Below are 22,771 nucleotides of genomic sequence, written 5' to 3'. Positions count from 1 at the left end.
GGGAGCGGCCACTGCACTCCAGTCTGGGCGACAAAGTGAGACTCCAACTCAAAAAAAATTTAAATTTAAATTTAAATTAAAAAAAAAAATCACAAACAATCATTTCAAGTAGCATACAAGTATTTTTCTAGAACTTCTAAAATGCACTATTCTCTTTTCTATTTTTGAAAGTTTCTTGGGGCTGGGCACAGTGGCTCAGTCTGTAATCCCAGCACTTTGGGAGACCAAGGTAAGTGGACTGCCTGAGTCCTGGGTTCGAGACCAGCCCAGGCAACTTGGCGAGACCTCGTCTCTACAAAAAATTAAAAAAAAAAAAAATTAGCCAGGCATGGTAGCACACATCTGTAGTTCGGGCTACTTAGAAGGCTGAGGCAGAAGGATTGCAGCAGTCCAGTAGGTCGATGGTGGGGTGGCCATGAGTGTGCCACTGCACTCCAGCCTGGGCAACAGAGTGAGACTTCAACTCAAAAAAAAAAAAGTTTCTTGGAAGATGGGTAGAAATATGTAAGAAGCTTGTGCTCCATGTCCGTCTATAATCTCTGAGGAGGTAATATGCTCAGAGAAACCTAATTTCAATTCCTAGTTACTTATTCCTGAGAAAGTTGTTTGAACCTCTGAACCTCGGCTTTCATATCTACAAAATGGTAATAATACCATCGACCTTACAAACCTGGTTGGGTTATATGGCACCTAGTGCTCACTTGGAGTAACTAAGCACCCAAATGGTGGAAAAGCATGATGATGATTATAGTAACATCTTTAGATCCAACTCAGCACAAATACAACCTTTATTTCACTACTTTCCTCCTATTTCAGAGTAGTAATCAGCCTGTGTCAAACCACAGTTCAATTAGGCTTCTCACCAGTCTCCCCAAACTGCTCTAAACACCACCCAAATGACCTCTAAATTGGTAAATTCAAAGGCCAAATCTCAACCCTCGCCTTGACCCTTCAGCAGCATTTGACAGAGTTAATCACACTCTCCTCCTCAAAGTTTGCCCTTCCCCCCCTTCTTTCCACAACAGCCAATGTTTCTGGTTTTCCTTGCACCTGCTCTGTGCCTACTGCTGCTAACTCTTCTCCGTGACTGCTTAACAATAGTGACTCAAGATTTGGTTATCTTTTCTTCTCTATGCACACACCCATGGTGATCATATACTGGTGTCCCTTAGCTTTCATTTTTATTTCCAGCTCCAACTTTATTTTCAAGCTCCAATTCATACTTCCAACTGCCTACATGACATCTCTATGGGGATTCCGAACAGATATACCAAACTTAAAAATGCCTAAAAGTGAACTCCTCATCTACCCCTCTAGGGCAAGGTCTACCCACAGACTCCCATTTTTCTAGGTGTCCAGGCAGAAAACCTTATAATCAATCCTACTCCTCTTTTTCTCATAACACTCATCCACTATGTCAGCATATTCACTCTACCTCCAAAATACATCTAGGGTGCAACTATTACTTGCCATCTCTATTATCACTACCCTAACCCACACTGCCACTGCTGCTCACCTGGTTATTCCAACAGTCTCCAGTAGCCCCCCCCCGGTTCTCTCCCCATGTCTACTTCTACGTCAGACCTTGTCACTGAATGAGTGATAACCCAAAACCTCCAGACACCTCTCCAACTTCCTCTGTTATTACTCTGGCTTCCATTATTCCTCTTTAGTCACTCTAGTCACCTTCTGTTCCCTTTGGCTGTTCTCTTCTCCTCACCTAGAAAAGGCTCTTTCTCCCAGCTGTTTGGTAATTCTTTCATCTCCTTGATATCTGGCAAAAATCTCACTTTTGCAATAAGGTTTACTATGACTACCCTATTTAGAACTCAAACTCATACTATGGATTTTCCCCCCGCACTTCCTATCTTCTACTATATTACCTAATTTACTTATTTATTATGTTTAGTGTTTATTATCTGCTTCCCCACTCTATTCAGACTCTACTTGTTTACTGATATATCCATCTAGAGCAATTAGAACCATGCCTGGTATTCAGCAGATGCTCAACAAACATTTCTTGCATTTAATTGTAAAGTCCACAGTTTAAACCAATTTTTTTTACCAATATCACCAACTCCCAATGGCCATCTAATAAACCAGTCTGGAAAAAAATCAATTCCGTGGTTCAATACAAATACTGGGACTACTTCCTGACTATATCTGAGCTGCTGAGAACTAGGACCAGACAAAAATCTCATTAACTCAAAAACTGGTACATCCTAATTCAACTATCACCAATCTCAAGTGACCCACAACATGCCTAGACAAGCCTCCTCCATCCCTGCTCAGCCCTCTTCCCCTCCTTTATTGCCACTGTTTCAAACCTCCTCCACTACCATCAAACACCAACCCCAGTACTGTCTTTTCCAGTCACTCTTAGGAGACAGTCCCAAATCTTACTTTGGAGAAATAAAGAAGCCATTATGTAAGAACTATCCCAAATGTCCCCCATCACCTTGCTACAAAACATAGCAGGGTGTCAATAAATATTTGTTGAACAAATGAGGAAACCAAAGAATAGAAAAGGAAAGTTTTTCCCCAAGTCCCACCGCTGATAGTGGCAGCACCAAGGTTTGAACTCAGGCCCACTGAGATTCCAAAACTGTAACGCTCCCAAGCCACAACAACAAACCATCCCCAAAATCCTCCGTGGTTTCAAGTTCAAGGTGGTAAAGCTAATGAGCTTTATTCCTTTGAAGACTTCAATGAAACAAAAGTATGGAAGCAAAAAAAAAAAAAGATAAATCTATAACAGTAAAAATAAAGAGAAAAGAAAAGGTCACCAAAAGATAAGAATCCAACAAGTATCTAGCTATTAAAGAGAAGCTAGGTGCACAGTGATACATAAAACAAAGACAAACTCAAGTGAAACCTGGAGGTCTTGGGTTTCCCGGCCACAAGGTCTTGTTGAGGGCTGACATTAACAGCCAAAGGTGAAAACAGAGAGTTTAAATGACAAGTTGTGCCCAGGCTAATCCAGCCATTTATCCCATGGGGTTATTTGTCTTTCTCTCTCTCTCTCCCTCTCTCTCTCTCAATCTCTCTCTGGTTTGTCTGTCTGTTTGTTTTAAGAGACAGGCTCTCTGTCTGGCAGGCTGGAGTGCCTCAAACTCCCCAGCTAAAGCAATTCTTCTGCCTCAGCCTCCCAAGTAGCTGGGACTATAAGCATGTACCATATACCCAGCTTTTTTTTTTTTTTTTTCCAACGAGACGGGGGTCTCACTATGTTACCCAGGCTGGTCTCAAACTCCTGGGTTTAAGCAATCCTCCTGCCTCAGCCTCTCCAGTAGCTGGGATTATAGGCATAAGCCACCTCATTCAACCCAAGGGAGTGTTTCTCTAAAAAAAAAATGTAAAAGCTTCTGTTATGGGTGTTGATATCCTTAAAGTAAAATTCCCCTCATTTTGTTATTTAGGGGCCTATGACCTAAAAGCACTATGAAGCAAACTACTTCAGTTCTGAATTCCAATCAGGGGATAGATCTAACTCAGAAAAGTAGCTAGTCTTGCTTTTCTGTTGTTCTTGTTGTTGAGAAAGCAGAATTTATTGAGAAGACAGAAAAGCTCCCAGAGTGGCAGGGGATTGGGTTGCCCTAGTCTTGCTTTCTTATATATTTACAAATAACAAAGGACAGCCAGACACACAAGGAATACTACCTTCATGAAAAAGAAATAAATGTTAAGATAAACAAAGAGGAAAAACTAACCTTGGAAGAAGGAGCTAAGTTGGGAAAGCTGAAGAAAACTTAAAACAGATAAACAACTAAAACCCCTCTAAGCATACCTGAAAAGACCAGTGAATCCTTAAAAGAAGAAGAAGTTCTCATGAAAAAGAGATTCAGGATAACGAAATGATCCTAAAATTAAAAACAATAAACTACCTTTAGAGTTCACCCTATAAGAAGCCCCCAGAACACTAAAACGCAAATGTGAAAAGCTGGGTGTAGTGGCTCACATCAGCAGTCCTGGCACTTTAGGAGGCTAAGATGGGTGAATCACTTGAGCCCAGGAGTTCAAGGCTGCAGTGAGTTATGAACACACCACTGTAATCCAGTCTGGGCAACAGAGAAAGACCTTTGGTTCTTTTTGTTTGTTTGTGTTTTGGTTTTTTTTTTTTTAATTACAAATGTGAAAACCCACAACAATATGAAATAGCAAAAAGGACAAAGAACAGGAAGACATATTGGATTTAGGAGGGGAAGACACAAGAGATGATTATTTAGGGCAATATTATCTTTATTTTACAAAGGAGTCATGACACATGTGAATCAGTAACTCAAAAGAAAGACATTGTAAAAACTACAACAGAAAAGTTTTAAAAATAAAAATACACATACAAACTATCTAGCAATGAGTAATGCTGGAAGAGATGTGGAGAACAGTATAAATAAGCTAAGCCCTTATAGCCAAAATCAGAAAATCAACAGATTATTTAAAACCAAGAAGCCATAAATGGTAAGGTTTAACATATAATACAGGAGGGCCTCTGTATCCGTGAGTTCCATATCCATGGATTTAAAATACTTGGGGGGAAAAATGGATGGTGGTATCTATACTGAATGGACTTTTGCTCTTGTCATTATTCTCTAAACAATATAGTATAACAACTATTTACATAGTTTTTACATTGTATTAGGTTTTATAAGTCATCTACAGATTTAAAGTATAGTTGAGCTGGGCTCAGTGGCTCAGCCTGTAATCCCATGCCTTTGGGAGGCTGAGGTGAGTGGAATGCCTGAGCCCATGGGTTCAAGACCCACCTGGACAACTTGGCGAGACCTCATCTTTACAATAAATCAAAAAATTAGCCAGGCGTGGTAGCACACGCCTATAATTCCAGCTACTTGGAAGGCTGAGGCGGAAGGATCGCCGCAGCCCCAGCAGGTCCAGGCTGCGGTGGCTGCTCCAGTCTGGGCAACAGAGTGAGACTCCAACTCAAAAAAAAAAAGTATAGTTGAGGCTTGAACAACATGGATTTAAACTGTGCAGGTACACATAAGCAGTAATTTTTTTTCAATAATAGCTAAACCAAGTATTCTTGGCTGTCCTGCCACCCCTTCCACCTCTTCCACTTCTTCCACCCTTGAGACAGTAAGACCAATCCCTCCTCTTCCTCCTCAGTCTACTAAATGTAAATACAATGAAGATGAAGACCTTTGTGATGATCCACTTCCACTTAATGAAGAGTAAACATATTTTCTCTTCCTTATTTTCTTAATAACATTTTATTTTTTCTAGTTTATTTTATTTTAAGAATACAGTATATAAGACATATAACATAAAATATGTATTAATCTACTTTTTATGTTATCAGAAAGGCTTCTGGTCAACAGTAAGCTATTAGTAGTTAAGTTTTGGGAGAGTCAAAAGTTATACATGAATTCTTAACTGCACAGAAGGTAGGAGCCTCTAACCCTTAAGTTGTTCAAGGGTCAACTGCATATGAGAGGATGTGCACAGGTAATTTGCAAATACTATACCATTTTATATAAGAGACCTGAGCATCGGCTGGGCTCGGCAGCTAAACCTGCAATCCCAGCACTTTGGGAGACCGAGGCTAGTGAATTGCCTGAGCCAACAGGTTCGAGACCAGCCCAGGCAACTTGGCAAGACCTCATCCCTTCAATAAATAAAAAATTAGCCAGGCATGATAGCGTGCGCCTGTAGTTCTGGCTACTTGGAAGGCTGAGGTAGGACTGCCAGAGCCCAGTGTGTCAACGCTGGGGTGGCTGTGAGTATGCCACTGCACTCCAGCCTGGGCAACAGAGTAAGACACCAACTCAAAAAAAACAAAAACAAAAAGAGAGAGAGAGAGACTTGAACAACTGTAAGTTTTAGTATCTGAGGGTGGGTGTCCTGTAACCAATTCCTCCAGGTACCAAAGGAGGACTATACAGTATTTTGGAGGTAATTATCGGAAAACCTAAAATGAAAAATGGTTAAGAAGGATCACTATGAAGACTAGAACTAGGGGTTAGGAAGTTGGGAAAATGTTTGCTTTTCATAATCACATCTATTCCATTTTGCTTGATTTTTAATTATATAAATAAATAAAACTCATTCTTGAGTCCTCCCCCACTGCCATCAGTATAAAACATGCACTCCTTAACATGCCTTAGAAACCCCTCACAATCAGGCCACTGCTTATCATTCAGCTTCTTTTTTAAACATTCTTCCCCCCACCTTATAGTCGTTGTTCTAAATACAGAAAATTACATTCAAGTAGCCCCTAGTAGCAAGCTTTCCTGCCTCTGAGACTCTACACATGACATTTTCTCTGCCTTTCTCCTCTACACCAGGCCAATGTACGTGTGTCCTTCAGGGTTCCAAATGGGTATCACATGCCCAAAGCTTTCTTGACTAAGCTGGGTCATATGACCCCCCTATGAACACAACCAAAATAGTTCATATATTCTCTCATCAAGACACTAACTAGCCTATGTTAAACTGTCTGTTCCACCCTTCAAGAAAAATTAGATTTCATGAGAACAAGAATCATATCCATTTTGTTTACATGAGAAAGTCTCAGCACTAGTATAGTGCCTGGCATTCAAGACACTTAAAATACTGTTTTAGTGAACAGTTCCAGGACTTCATTCTAATCTATCGCAATTATGCTCATCTGCCCTGGTAATAAAAAAGATGCCTTTATTCACAAATTGCAGAAGAGTCTCAGGGCAGCCTTCCTTCCTGTCCACTGCCTTCCCATACCACATTAACCTTGAAAATAACCTCCATATGCATTCCAGTAACTCAATATCTCCCAAACTTTTCTTGGTTTTTCTAAAATTCTGGTTCTAAAGCACCTCCATCTCAACTTTCTGTATCCTGCCAGGTGTCAGGGCTCTGGCCTGTAATCCCAGCAGTTTGGAAGGCAGAGGCGAGAGGATTGCCTATACTCAGGGGTTTGAGACTAGCCTGGGCAACTTGGTGTGACCTCATCTCTACAATAAATCAAAACATTAGCCGGGCATGGTGGCACATGCCTGTGATTCCAACTACTTAGAAGGCTGAGATGGAAGGATCATCTGAGCCTGGCAGGTCAAGGCTGCAGTGGCCATGAGCATGCCACTACACTCCAGCCTGGGCAACAGAGTGAGACTTCGATGCACCAAAAAAATAAAAAATAAAAATTGTAGCCCGTTTCAACACTTCAAAACAAAGCAAGGACCAAAAATCAACTCTGTCAAAGCCAGCAACTTCAGAACCAGACCCATCCTGCAGGGGCTCAAGTAGACCAGAAATAATGATGGTTCAGTACTCAGTGAAATCAAGCGATCTGGATCTCAGCACATCAGAAAATTCACTGGGTGGTAAACCAGACTTACTCATATGGCCTGACCAACTGTTCAGAATTTGGGGGAAGGTGGAATTACAGGAACACTGGTTATAGTTACTTTCCTGGGTTTATATATTTTCAAATGCAGGGGGAAAAAAGACATACCAGGATGAGCAGATTTTGTGCTAGTGCTAAAAGGTTCCAATGATCCGATAAGCTGGCTCTTGGGTTATCAAGAGGTAGCTTGTCATCTCACCTCCCATCAGGCTTTCATTCCACTGTACATTACATTAAGAATAAAAATTGTGTATAATTTCTGCTATGAAACTGTCTTGTGCTACAGCAAGAGGAAATATTTTTACAACTAATACTGCTGAAAAGTTACATTTGACATTCTCTCTCTTGCTCGAATCTACTAGGAACTTATTTTATGACAAGCATTAAACATTCCTCATTCAGCATTTAGAGAAAATTGTAGGTTAAGCAGAGATGAAATAACAAAAACTGCCCTCAACAACTCTAAGAAACAGACTTGTACTCAAATAAATAGAATGCACTGTTATAGGAAGAAAGGTGCAATATGATGAGGAAAGAGGGCAAAAGAAGATATAAATAGTGGGGCTGCAACCTTCTCACAACACTAACATAATCAGACCACGTACAGCCTGGGCACAAAATAGGCTGCTCTCCCTTAGCCCATAAAGAACAGGGAAAATTGGAAAGATAGGAGCCTTGCTCTTAGATTCTTAGGACTTGCTGAGAAACTGAAACTGTATGACATAATTTCCCTTCCCTAATGTCTAGAAATAGAAGTGGATTTGGGGGAGAAAGGAAAAAAAAGAAGGAAGTGAACTGATACTCACATGGAAATGGAAAAACAATCTTAGGTCCTTATTCCAAAGAACACTTGCCAAAGTCAAATTCAATATAGTTATAAATTACCATAATTGTGACTCCATGTAGTCCAAATTCATGAGAAAGTTACTGTAGCAACACAGTAAAGTAAATCCTCACTAATGCCAAGACCCCAAGAGAAATTTATGAAACATCTACCAACATATCTGTCCTTAATTTACCACCAGACCTAGAAGAAAAAGCAGTCTTTGGAAAAAAGACAAACTGGTATCAACTCTCAATTCTATAATTTCTCAGAACAATAAAAATCTGTAGAACAATAAAATCTACAAATTACAAATTAACAAATTACAAGTAATCTAATCTCTCTAGGTCTTAGATTTCCTCTTACTAAAATGGGAAAAATACCACCAAACAGTAATTGCTAACAATTTTGAGTACAGAACACATTATGCAGCATCTTCATAACAATCCTGTAAGGGAGATTCTATAATAATCCCCATTTGTCAGATAAAAACAAATTAGGTTTTGGCAGACAACATAATTTGACTAAGATTAAAGAGTTAGTAAATAAATAGCTAAACCAATATATGAATCCAGAGTCCATGAGAATAAGATACAGCAGTCTCCCTATTAGAAGGGAGTATGTTCCAAGACCCTCAATGGTTGCTTGAAACTGGGGATAGTACCGAATGTTATATATACTGTGTTCTTTTCCTATACCTATGATAAAGTTTAATTTCTAAATTAGGCATAGAAAGAGAATAACAATAATAACTAATAATAAAACAGAACTATAATAACAATATGCCAGCATCACTACTCTTGTGTTTTGGGGTCATTATTAAGTAAAATAAAGGTGATGTGAACATGAGCACTGTCATACCATGCCAACTGACCTGATAACGAAGCTGGCTACTAAGTGACTAATGGGCAGGTACCTTAGTAGCCAGTTTTGATACACTAGACAAAAGGAGTTAACATCCCAGGCAAGACAGGGTGGGACAGATCAGAATGTATGAGACTTCATCAGGCTACTTAGAATGGCATGCAATTTAAAATTTATGAATTGTTTATTTCTAGAATTTTCCATTTAATATCTTCAGATATTATCAGGCTGACATTGGGTAAGTGAAACCCCAAAAAGCTAAACCACAAATGGGGACAAGTGTGTTGCAGTACTAATCAGAGCACACAGTCTGAAGTCAGACTAAGTCTGAAGACTTTGTCATTTACTGCTAACATCATAACCTTTAACCTCTCTGTATTTTGGTTTATGCAAATATGAAACAGGAGAGAAGAGCAAACCTTACCTATAAGGTTACTGTGAGGATTCAATTAGTATTTTTAACAGAATATTAATAATGTAACAGACACTATTCTAAGCATATGTTGTTGCTGTTGCTGAGGAGTCAATTAGTGATTTTAACAGAATATTAATAATGTAACAGACACTATTCTAAGCATATGTTGTTGTTGTTGTTACTATTATTATTATTAACTACTATCATGATACTGCCCGCCTAACTTAGGAAAAAAGTATCTATATATAGCAGTCACTAAACTTATATTTCTTCCCTCATCTACCCTGCAAAATCAACTACCTTTTGTTTATTTCTACTGTATGTCAAAGAGATCCTAAAATGGGTGGGAAAAAAGTAGAACAAAAAACAAGACGCATGTATTAAAAGAATTATACTCACAGTTTAGAAGGCCACAATAACTTTGTGAAGCAAATGACAATTAAAAAAAAATACTCCTAGTTTCTCTTTCCTCTTTCCATAGTAGTCAAAGAGAACCTGAAAAAAAAGATAAGATGCATGTACATAACCACCTTTATTTCATTACTTTTTTTTTTTTTGAGTTGGAGTCTCACTCTGTCATCCAGGCTGGAGTGCAGTGGCATGCTCATGGCCACCCCAGCATCGACCTGCTGAGCTCAGGCGATTCTTCCACCTCAGTCTTCAAAGTAGCTGGAACTACAGGCATGTGCCACCACACCCAGCTTATTTTTTGATTTATTGTAAAGATGAGGCCTCACCAAGTTGCCCATGCTGGTCTCAAACCACTGGGCTCAGACAATCCTCTCTCCTTAGCCTCCCCAAGTGCTGGGATTACAGGCTTGGGCCACTGTACACGGCCTCACTGCTTTTTCAAACCTCTACTGTACTCACCACCTTACATTCAGCTTCTTCACTGCCTGCCATACATACTGTGCTTGAATGAGGAATAAAAAGTTTATCAAAGCCTTGTGTTCAAGCCCATATTTTAGTTGAAGAAAACACACCTGAAATAACTACAAACTATTAAGACATCAATAAGCATAAATTAATCTGGCATTAAAAATTAGCTAATAAGTTCAGGGTAAGATAGCAAATAGAATGTACACGTATATATTTTTTACTCCAACTAAAATTTTGTTAAAGAGGTATTTTTTAAAAACAAAACACAGGACAGGGAGAAATGAGAGGAGGAAAAAAACCAAATTTTTGAAGCTGTAAGAAAATAACATAGAAAAAGAAAAAGAAAAAAACTGGAGGAAACAGAAACTATAAAAGATTGGAAGCATAGTAAATGACTCAGCAGGTCCAAGATAGCCAGACAGCTGAAAACACTGAGAACCAATTCCATTTCCATAGCAATGTTTTCCAAAGGCTCAGAACTGGCAGCATTAAATTCAGACAGGACTAGAGGTAAAAGCAGGAGTTAAAGGAATTTGGAGGCTAGGTGAAGGATGTCTACAATACTGTTAGAGCCTCAACACCATGCTTTCATGTGAATCCCAACCTTGCCAGACAGAAGACTGAGGGGTTGTTCTCTGGAAAAGGCAGAGCATCTGTGGACTAAAGTCACTCTGCCCCGCTGTACCATATACTGAAAACACATTCTAGCCCCCCCATCAACTCCTCATGTACACAGCTCCCAAAATTCAGGTAGTCAGATCTTTACACTGCAGGAAAGAGACTCTCAGAATGTTCTTGGAGAATCTCATCAGCCTAAGAGAAAAACCTAAAGATACTAACACTGGGGATTACCCCAACAAATGGCCCACCCAGAATATCCTGATGAAAAACGCAAAGTCAGAAGGCCCCCACCTACTTGTCTCAAGCTCCCAAAGAATTTTTTGAATCATCATAAGGAAATAATACCAGGCACATGAGAAAAGCCTCTGACAAGGAAGATAGAGACTAACATTGGCAGAAAAAAAGGAAGGAAAGCAGAGGAGGAAAAAGCAACTTGGAAGAAAGAACACAATGCATTACACTGTACTCACATATTCTGATGATGCTGGTGAAAACAAACCTACTGCACTGCCAGCCACATAAAAGTCTGTACGGAACATAAGACTTGATAACGATAATAAACAATTATGTATTTACTATACTGCACTGTTAATTAACCACTGTTTCTGATGTCTGGTTTTTCAATGAACCTCTAGGTTCTTAGTCCCACATATTGTAACAATTGAGGAAGAATTTACATCTAGAAGATAATAAAATGTGGCCAGGCATGGTGGCTCTGCCTATAATCCCAGCACCTTGGGAGGCGGAGGCGGGAAGATTGCCTGAGCCCGGCGGGGGGTTCAAGACCAGCCTGGGCAACTTGGTGAGACCTCGTCTCTACAGTAAATCACAAAAACTAGCCAGGCGTGGTGGCGTGTGTCTGTAGTTCCAGATACTTGGAAGACTGAGGCGGAAGGATCGCCTGAGCCCAGCAGGCCAAGGCTGCAGTGGCTGTGAGCGTGCCACTGCAATCCAGCCTGGGTGACAGAGACTCCAACTCAAAAAAAAAAGATAATAAGCCAGGCTCAGTGGCTCAGCTTGTAATCCCGTGCCTTTGGGAGGCTGAGGTGAGTGGATTGCCTGAGCCCACGGGTTCAAGACCCGCCTGGGCAGCGAGACCTCATCTCTACAATAAATCAAAAAATCAGCCAGGCGTGGTAGCGCATGCCTGTAATTCCGGCTACTTGGAAGGCTCAGGCGGAAGGATCGCCGGAGCCCGGCAGGCGAGGCTGCGGTGGCCGGGAGCAGCCACTGCACTCCAATCTGGGCGACAGAGTGAGACTTCAACTCCAAAAAAAAAAAAGATAATAAAATGTTCTATTATTCTTGAGTGATTAAGTCTTTGTATAAATCCCTTAGTAAAGCTGTATATGTTTTTTCATTAAAAAAAGAACTCTGAACTCAAGTTCAAGAAACTTTCATGAAAAAGTTATCCATTCCCTCTATATTTATTTTTCTTGAAGACATTTAGGTAAATAACTAAACTACACTTTGCTTAGCTTATAAATGGTATCAAATAGCCAACTATATAGCTGCACAACTTTTTTTTTTTACTACTTCCAAGAAATGTACCCAATCTAAAAAACTAAATCAGCTGCTGTATCACCAGGTTTCTAAATGCAATGTTTCCTTTGAGATTTGTCACTACAATTCAAATCAGTCTCATCAAGTTAATATTAAGAGCTCACCTGACAAAAAGTCCTTACAGTAAACATTTATTTTAAAAAAGGAAAGAATTAAAGTCCACTAAGGAAATTTTAGATAAAGGAAATCAAAGGAAAACATTATAACTACTAAGTAAAATAACTATTCAACTTTCTCATTGTAGCACAAAAGCACTATAAACAATTCAATGTGGCTGCATTCCAATAAAAATGTATTTACAAGGCAGTTTTGGCCCATGAACTGTAGTTTACTGAGTCCTACTACAGACCACTGATAACAATATGCACAAACTTTAATACCCTATCTTTCCCTCCAATATAGTCTATATATGTTCCTCCTCCTATAAATATATAACCCTACAATAATGAGCAGCTTATAATAGTAGTAGTTTATCTTAACTAATTCTTTCCATGTGCTATATACCCGGTGCAAAGAGTCTTAAGAGTACCCAGTCCTGAAAACAACCTCTCAAGGAATGATTCCCATTATTCATTTCAGAAAGTTCAAATTTAGAAGGTTATCTAACTTCCCAAAGTCATATAAGTAGTAAAAAGCCAAGCTAAGAATAAAATTCGGGTATGTCTGACCCCCAAAATCCTGCCCTTAATCACAACCAGTTTCCCAACGTCTAACTCAATGATGTCTCACGTCTAAGATCTCTTTTAGTAATTCTAGAATTCACCCCTGCTCTGCAATCCCACTGCCATGGACTTAGTTCAAGCTATATCGTTTTTAAAAATATATATATCTGATCTATTTCTTTATTATGGTGTTCCCTTTTTCACCAGTATCAGAGTGACCTTTCCTAAAAACAAATTGTGACAACTGTTTAAAAGTCTTTAATAAGCCGGGCTTCGTGGCTCAGCCTGTAATCCCAGCACTTTGGGAGGCTGAGGTGAGTGGATTGCCTGAGCCCGCAGGTTCGAGACCCGCCTGGGCAATTTGGCAAGACCTCATCTCTACAATAAATCAAAAATTAGCCGGGCGTGGTAGCACGCACCTGTAGTTCTAGCTAATTGGAAGGCCAAGGCGGAAGGATTGCCGGAGCCCAGCAGCTAGAGGCTGCGGTGGCCAGGAGCGGCCACTGCACTCTAGTCTGGGCGACTGAGTGAGACTCCAACTCAAAAAAAAAAAAAAAAAAAGTCTTTAATAGCTCTCATTACTTTCAGGGATACTAGGAATTCTTTGCTTAGAACAATAGTCTCACAACTGTGTTCCCTGTTCTGCAGACATTTATTTGGAGCATCAAAGCATACCTTGTAAGCCTTTACCTCCCCTAAGAATCCCCCCTCCTCGAATATTTCTCACACCCATCCCACTCCAACTAGAACATTGGGTGGGGGAGAAGAACAGAGAGGACTCTGCTGCTGTGAGTGGAAGGTGGGGAGAGAGGGAGAATAAAAACAAACCACTAGCTTCCTACCTCATTTGCTATTACTTCTCCATGCCCTTTCTATGATACGGTCATAACTGAACAACTCTGATTTCCCTTAATGTATCATGCTACTTCTTACAACCAAGCCTTTATTTATGCTGGTTCTTCCCCTCCTCCACTCAGCTTACTCTTAATCACCTTTCAAAGTATAGTTTCAAGTGTAACCATTACCCCTGTTCCATCCAAAAGTGATGTGGATATACTACCATCTCTACCTCAGGATTCATCCCACTGTATTATAATCAAAGATTTACTTCTCTCTTTCTGTCACACAACTGGAATGACCTTGTGGAAAGGATCATTTCTCATTTAGCTATCACTTTTCAGAACCAAGTATGATGCCTGCCACAACAGTGTATGCAAACACAAAGGGTTTTTTCATTTATTCATGTACTGAGAATCTACTTTACATGCCTGGCATCATTCTTGGGAACTAAAATTCAAAGACACACAGATCTTGCTTGCTCTTAATAGAGTTTAAATTACACTGAAAGGATCAAGATGGAGTTGATATACTCAATGAACAGCCATTTTAACACTGCCTAGTTGTGTCATATTCTCTTAACATTACCTAGCTTGCCCTCTAATCAAGGACACAACTGGTTTCCCAGAGGTAGCTACTGATAATTGTTTTACAATCCCTCTCCAGCTTGTTTTGTACAATTAGCTTTTCTATGCCAAGTATTTTCAAAAGGAACACGTTAACCTAATCAGCCAGTCCTGACCTTCCTGACACAGACCCCATCACCATGGCAGCAGTCATGTGACTAGCTCACCCATCTGCCTGTTGCTCATCAGCTGATGTCAGTACCCATGCTCACCTGTCCCCTTCATGATGACATGAAACAGACCACCACCCAGTTACCTTAATGATCTCTCTCTCTCTCTCTCTCTCTCTCTCTCTCTCTCTCTCTCTCTCACCTTAAATCTTGCCTTATCTGTCGGTCTCTTCCTCCAAGTAAGCAGCAAGATTCCAAGAACAATGGCAATGGCAGTCTTCTTCAGCTCTGCGGCTTCAGAACCTACACACAAGGTAAATAATTTAAGCACTATTAAATAAAACCAAAGTGAAAGTCAAATAGCTCCAGCTGATTGCAGTTGGAAGCACTTGCTTTTCAAAGCTATCTTTTTTGCTGCTTTACTGTTAATAACTAAACCTAAAAACATTCTTCATTGAAATCTGACTCTCTTAGAACTGGCTTTTTTCTCCTTGCTAAATGCAAAGACAACCCATCCCAGTTACCCCTCACGTCTGGTTTTTGTTCACCACTGTACACTCAATAGTATGCACCATATCTAAAACAGCATCTAGAGCATACAATAATCAATAAACAGTTACTTGATATATGATAGATTTAATGAATAAATGAATGACCACACTGGCTTTGTGAGTGCCTTAATCACATTCTGATAACTGCTTTTTACTATATTTTATGCATTTTAAGGAGAATTTAAGTAAGTAACAACATGCTATTCTATTAACACTAGGCCTACTGCCTGCTTGCTGTTTTAGCAACAGGCAACTTAATGCAAGCTGAATTCTAACTCTCCTACTTATCCCATGATTTAATTCATCCTTATTAAGAATACAAACTCATGCACTGTAATTATGAAACTGATGAAATATAAGCATGACTTTGGGAGGTCAAGACGAGAAGATCGCCTGAGTCCAGGGGTTCAAGACCCGCCTGGGCAACTTGGTGAGACCTCATCTCTACAATAAATCAAAAAAATTAGCTGGGTATGGTGGCATGTGCCTGTAAGTTCCAGCTATTTGGAAGGTTGAAGTGGAAGGATCTCCTGAGCCTAGCAGGTCGAGGTTGTAGTGGCAGTGAGAAGTCATCGCACTCTAGCCTGGGCAACAGAATGAGACTCTGAGTCAAAAAAATAAATAAATAAGCATGAAAATTTGAACTAATTCAAATAGGGCATAAAATGACTATTTCTCAAATTGTAAAATTATAACTCCTAAATTATTTTGCTACAGGTGGATAAAGAAAATTAAACTTGGCTTAGATAATAAAATATACTCTCAACTCTGAATATATTTGTAAGATGAATATTCCCTACCCTTTTGCATGAATAAATGTATTTCAAGATAGGTATAAACAGATGCTTGGACTGTTCTGAACCCTTTTCCCTTTCTAATCTGCAAACTAAAATTTTCCACCCACCCTATTCTTTAAATCTGTGCTTCATTATCACATGCAGTATTTCCTTTCATTACCTTGCTTAAAATGTTCTCATTCCAATGCACAATCCAACTTGGACAGTCTTATATCATTCATCTCTCACTGCTTCCAAATTACAATCCTGATCATCATAACAATAACAGCTTCACGTGTAAAGTGTCTGTTATATTAGCACATTTATCCTCACAGCCCTAACTGGTTACTAACATTATTTCCTTTTAACATATAAGGAAACTAAGTCTTAAAGAAGTTAATAAGTTTTCCAAGGCCACACACAAGAGAAACATCCAGCAAAGGAGAAAGATCAGGGATTCAAATGCTGGTTTATCAGCACGCAAAATCACATCACTATTCTGGCTTCCCAAATTAGCCACATAATACTATTATTATTATAATAATAAACATGATCTGGGCTTTCCAAAGCACGCATGACAGAAAAGTTCTTCTTAGAGCTGAGTAACAGTCACTGGGGCATACTGACAAAGTATATCTGGTTGGAATTAAGCAAGTAGGCTGAGCCCCTAGAAAAGAAATGTCTGCTTGATGTTAATTGTTTAAAAAAAAAAAAAAAAAAGCCCAAACCCACTATTTCTTTACCCTTAACACCTAACAACTTAAGTGATCTGTGAAGTTCTCTAACGTTAAAGATGCACAACCATTTCTTATGGGTTTCCTTTCTTCTAAGCTCAGTCCATCAATGGTTTCAACACTAAGACCAGCTGTAACCTGTATTCTGAAAGAACACAGGCCAAAAGTAACTTCCTGAAAAACCAAAAATATATCAAGAATGTGAATATGATTATGAAAATCATCTGGGCAAACAAAAGTTCCTTTATGCGTCAAAATAACTTTCTAGCCAAAAATATTCTAATACTAGACTGTGGAGCTGCTCAAAGGTAAGGATACTGTGTCTCATTCATCTCTGCCAGTGCTTGGTACAAGATTTGCCATCTAACTGGTACTAAGCTACTGACTAAATGAATACATTATGAGACAAGAAGCTGTAAAATTACTGAATTTTGAAAAACCAATATTAACAATAACAATAAACTGCCCATTTTTTGTGCAGAGCAAATAACAAATATAAACTGCTCTCAGTTTTCAGATCATAAGCTAGGGAATGATCAAGATTAGTCTTTAAATTCCCACTACCGGGGACAGGAATAATGACATTATTAGAAACTGTACTTGCTGAATATAAGGTTGATTCTGCCCTAAAAAATAATATTCTTAATTTATATGACTAGTCATGTACTAAGAACTATATGTTATGCCACATTTATAAAAGCGTTACAATAATCTCTATTTAATATATTTAAAGAGGTTAAGTAACTTGGTGAACAACATAAAGGGAACAAGGATTACATCTGAATTCAAAGCAAAATCTGTCCATAGTCTGTGTTCTTCACCATTGTTCTATTCTTCACTGCAAAGAATATCCCCACAAAATTCTATTGTGTGAAAGGCTTAAAATGTCAAAGAAACACTAGTCTACTGAAACTAACTAGTAGGCATAGTCAATAAATTCAAGACAAAACAGCCCTTCAATCATACTCAAAAGATCTAATGGCTATCCTAGCCTATAAGAGTCAGGCAGTCTACCTGAGAAAGACACCACAAGAAGCCCTATGGGAAGAGATACCCAAAAAAGACTCTTACCTATGAATCAAATTCAAGAAGTAATTAGGAGCAACATCTCCATTAAGGGCTAGGAAAAAAAACTGATCAAGGACACAAAAATCATTTGGGCAAAACGGTCCAGTTGAAACTGGAGACCATTGTCTGAGTAACGGAAGCAAGTAGTCTGCAAAGTGAACAGCTCCAGGTATAGTAAAAAGGAGGAACAAGCCCACTCCACCCTGAGTCTGCCATTGAAAGCAACTAGAAAATCACAACAGAATAAATGCAGAAGCTATCTGATGACTCTGAAAAGTAAACAGTAGCAGCTGGATTAGGGAAGAAGACTAGTATTCAAACCACCACCAAATCAGCAGACCCAGAATCTCCTAACATAATACCCAAAAAGTGAAGGATACAATCCAAACTTACTCAGTTCAGGAGGAACCAGGAAAATCTCAATTCCCATGGAAAAGGAAAATCAAGACAAGCCTATACTGAAATGACACAAATGTTGGCATTATCCTACAGACTTTAAAACAGCTATTATCAATGATCTTATAAACAAGTGTACACAACATATTTGCTATCAAAATATCTTCCCTTTTTCTCTTAAACCCACTGGCTTTGCCTCTCACCCCTCCACTGAAACCTTTCTCTCCAAGATCACCAATGACCTCCCTGCTGCTAAATCCAAAAGATCAATATTCAGATGTTACTTGCCCTGTTAGCAGCAACTAACAGAGTTACCACTCCCACTTCCCTTCTCTTCTCTTGGTTTCCAGAGCACCATGTTCCCCTGGTTTTCTTCTTACCTCAAAGGTCCCTTCTCAGTCTCTACAGCTGTTCTTCTTCTTCTCTCAAACCTGTTAAGTCTAGAGTTCCCCAAGGTTATGTCCCTTCTCCACTTACCTATGCTTACCTCGTAGGCACACTCACTTTAAATGCTGTCTCTATGCTATACGTAGCTCAGACCTCTCTTCCAATATCCCAACCTGTAAATCTAGTTGCCTAGCTGTATGTTGGGCTGACTGTTGCCAACACTGCATCCCTACTGCCACCACCTTCTATATTCTCTTGTGCATCACAGGGAAGCCAGAACTACAGTTCCCAGAAACCCCTACCTACTACAACTCAGGATTAGAGTTAATTAATAAGAGGTATTCATGTAAGACTGGTAAATGGAAGAGAACACTACTCTTCCAAGGCAGGTGCTGGCAGAAGCATGGTTGCAGATAGAGGCGGAGGAGAAAATCCATTTAACTGTGCAATTGAGGTGCCTTCCATCTAACCATCAATAGAAGTGATTAATCTGCAACATAATGACGTGCTAAATTAAGGCAATCATCAAGAAGAATCTAACAATTCTATGAATGGCTTCTAAGCAACATGCTCAAACAATATGCTCCTGGACTGATAACAGTATAAAGACATTTTCAGAGATGAAATAGGTAAAATCTTGCAGATTAGCATTGAGAGATGAACATTTGTAACTGATGTTGATAATAGGCAACACTAACTCCAAACTCTAGCCAAGTGTTATCCTCTTCCTCCCCTAAAAAAAAGAATTCCATTCTTCTCATTAGACAGTATTATAAAAAATTATACTCAATTACTATTTTTATATTTTGAATTCTGTCAATAACAATCTGTGAAAATCTGTTTTCTCTCTTGTTATTTAAGTACCTACATAATATCCTTATTTTGCCTATCAGTCTGTAAAACCTACAATATTTACCATCTGCTACTTTACAGAAAAGCTTGCCAATCCCTGTTTTAGTCAACTAAATCCCTAGGCCTTCTACACCCAGGTAGCATCAAGACATGTTTTATCCATCTTTAACTTTCTCAGTTGGTTTTCTAAAAAGAAACTAAGTCTGCCATTTTACATTTATTCCTGATAAATTTTACCTTACTGATTATACCATTTCATTACAACATGTTGAAATATTTTAAAACTCTAATTCTAAAACTGAGCTGTCTTCCAACATGATTCCTTTATTCAAACTCCTGATAGAAATGTTAGGACAAGTGTCAAGTATGACACACTTCTGGAGACATCCTCACCTATGTATAGAAATTCAAATTTTTTTTGTTTTGTGGTAAATGATACTGTATGTGGCTGCAACATGTTTTCAACCTAAAAGCAATAATAATTTTCTAAACTCCCTAGTAATAACAGAATAATTTGCTTTTCTGGGGCTCATGTAGTAAAGGATTAACCTTGCCCAAAGAAAAATTTAGCCCTTTGCCCAACTCCTGGTTGGTAACCTTAAGCTCTTAGAAACTCCTGCCTAATAAGGTTGTCTTTGTTTACCTGTGGACCTTGAACCACAGGATACCAGGCTAGACCTCTGGAAGGGTTGGAAATTATGGTCAGCCACACCGGTGGTTTAGCCACACCTCTGTGATGACCCCCAATAAATACCCTAGATGGCTCAGGTGAGTTTTCCTGGTTGGCAATACTCTGTGCATGCTACCACACATCATTGCTGGGCAAAATTAACACTGTCTAAATAACTCTTCCAAGAGAGGACAAATGGAAGCTCAAATCTGGTGTCTCCTAAATTCTGCCCTGTAGCTCAGGCTGGAGTACAGTGACACAATCACAGCTTACCACAGTCTCCAACTCCTGGGACCAGGCATCCTTCTGCCTCAGCCTCCCAAGTAGCTGGGACTACAGGCATGCACCACCACATTCAGCTCATTTTTTTATTTGATCTAGAGACAAGGTCTCACCATGTTGCCCAGGCTAGTCTCAAACTCCTAGGCTCAAGCCATCCTCCTGCCTTGGCCTCCCAAAGTGCTGAAATTACCATACTTGAGGTTACGACATCCAGTCTTTGCTGATTTTAGTGTGTATCATTTCACTGTAATGAACTGTAAACCTGAATGTAACAGCATTTCTTAGCTCTGAGTTCTTCTAGCAAATCACTGAACTTGAGGATAGTCTTGGAGACCTCTCAAACTGCAGGCATTTATGATTTACAACAAATTTTCACCACTAACTATAGAGCAGTGTTTTCTCAACATGTGTGGATGCTAGTTTAAAATGCAAGCAAGGTCTGAGTGCAGTGGTTCACTCCTGCAATCCCAGCACTTTGGGAAGCAGAGGTGAGAGGACTGCCTGAGTTCAGGGATTTGAGACCAGCCTGGGCAACTTGGCAAGACCTCATCTTTACAATAAATCAAAAAAATCAGCCAGGCATGGTAGCGTGCACCTGTAGTTCCAGCTACTTGAAAGGTTGAGGCAGAAGGATCGCCTGAGACCAGCAGGTCGAGGCTGTGGTGGCCATGAGCATGCCACTTAAACTCTAGCCTGGGCGACATAATGAGACTCTGACTAAATAAATTTTTAAAAATCAGGTGAGAAGCCAAGAGTTCAAAACCACCCTAGGCAACATAACGAGACCTCATTATAATCCCAACTACTGGGAAGGCTGTGGCAGAAGGATCACCTGAGCCCAGGAGATCAAAGTGGCAATGAGACATGACTGTACTCCAAAAAGGATAACTGAGTAAGATCCCAACTCAAAGATAAATAAATTAATAAAATAAAATGCAGGTAACAGGACCTTACATCACGTGAGAAAATGCAACAACTTTGAGGGATAGCCCCCAGGAACTTGCTATTTTTTTTTTAACACTTGCATTTTTAATACATTCTCCTTAGTGTTTCTTATATACACTTCAAGCTGAGCATCCTAAATCCAAAGATCTGAAATCCAAAACACTACAAATCCCCCACAACTTTTTGAGCATTAACACGATGCTCAAGGAAACGCTCATTGGAGCATTTTAGATTTTGAATTTTCTGATATGGGATGCTCACCTAGTAAGCATAAGACAAATATTACAAAAATCCCAAATCTGAAACACTTCTGGTTCCAAGCATTTCAGATAAGGGATACTAGCCTATACTTTCAAACTACTGACGAGCCTGAAAGCTTCCTATGGGCAGGGACTCTGCCTCTTTGTCAATGAATCTCTGCCTCACAGCACAATATTTGCCACAGGGTAAATGCTCAAGAGCGCCTCACAAGAATCCTTTAAATTGGATAAATGGGGGGGGGGGATTAACATTATTTTAGTATTTTAAAATTTAGAACATATGAATATATAATTCTTGTTTGTCTGAACCCTAAATTTAGATCTATCCCTAAAATTCTAGATTACTTAAAGCAATTAGAATAAAAGCCCCAAAAGTGGAAAAGTGTGAATGCTTTCCAATAAAATAATCAGAAAGGCAGACTTATAGGATAAAGGAAACTTAAAGACATCAACTCTCCGTCAACCATGAGCTGTCAAAACTAATCCACATGTAGACAACTTGCATTTAAACTAAGTTATTTCTGCTAACTGATTTCTCAAGTCAATTCATTATAATCTGACTAATGCTATTTTTTTTTCCAAACAGAAAGCAAAACTGCCACCTGTACTTTGCCATGACAAGCAAAGTAGATTCAAAACTTTCTCCCTTCTTGGACTCACAATTATCCCCAGTCTAAAATCTGAAGTGATATCTAAAACACTCTAGGTTTTCACTTTTGACTTCTACACCATTGCTATATTTCATCATTTCTTATATCTTTGCCATTCATGACACTTTGCCCTTATGGAGTCACAATTTTTCTCAACAGGAAAGGAGAAACTTTCTCAGTAATAACCCTATCTCCAATCTCTCTTTAAGTTCCACGCCTTATGGGGCAGTCTTATCTCACAAAATTCAACAAATTTCTGAAAGGATTGCTATTATCTGTAGTTTGTAATCCCTAAATTACAAGTAACAATCCTGACGTCAAATATGAACCAAGCCAGGCTTGGTGGCTCAGCCTGTAATCCCGCGCCTTTGGGAGGCTGAGGTGAGTGGATCGCCTGAGCCCGCGGATTCGAGACCCTCCTGGGCAACTTGGCGAGACCTCATCTCTACAATAAATCAAAA

At 39.3% G+C, this 22,771-nt stretch overlaps 1 protein-coding gene across 7 annotated transcripts in view; it reads right to left on the bottom strand.

The window, feature by feature from the left end:
* PTK2 (protein tyrosine kinase 2) overlaps window positions 1-22,771 on the bottom strand; it is a 286,007-nt gene that overhangs the window by 260,257 nt on the left and 2,979 nt on the right. For all 7 annotated transcript variants that reach the window (XM_021707659.1, XM_021707660.1, XM_021707661.1 and 4 more), the window contains exons 2-3: window positions 14,942-15,042; window positions 9,841-9,936 (exon numbers count right to left, since the gene is read on the bottom strand). The gene's annotated coding sequence lies outside the window, so the exon portion shown is untranslated. The remainder of the gene's footprint in view (window positions 1-9,840; window positions 9,937-14,941; window positions 15,043-22,771) is intronic.

This window comes from Carlito syrichta, unplaced genomic scaffold (assembly GCF_000164805.1).
Source record: "Carlito syrichta isolate Samal-C Ts95f unplaced genomic scaffold, Tarsius_syrichta-2.0.1 Scaffold123331, whole genome shotgun sequence".
Classification (NCBI taxonomy): domain Eukaryota; kingdom Metazoa; phylum Chordata; class Mammalia; order Primates; family Tarsiidae; genus Carlito; species Carlito syrichta.
The sequence above is the reverse complement of the archived record's forward strand: the minus strand, read 5'-3'. Positions and strand labels throughout refer to the sequence as shown.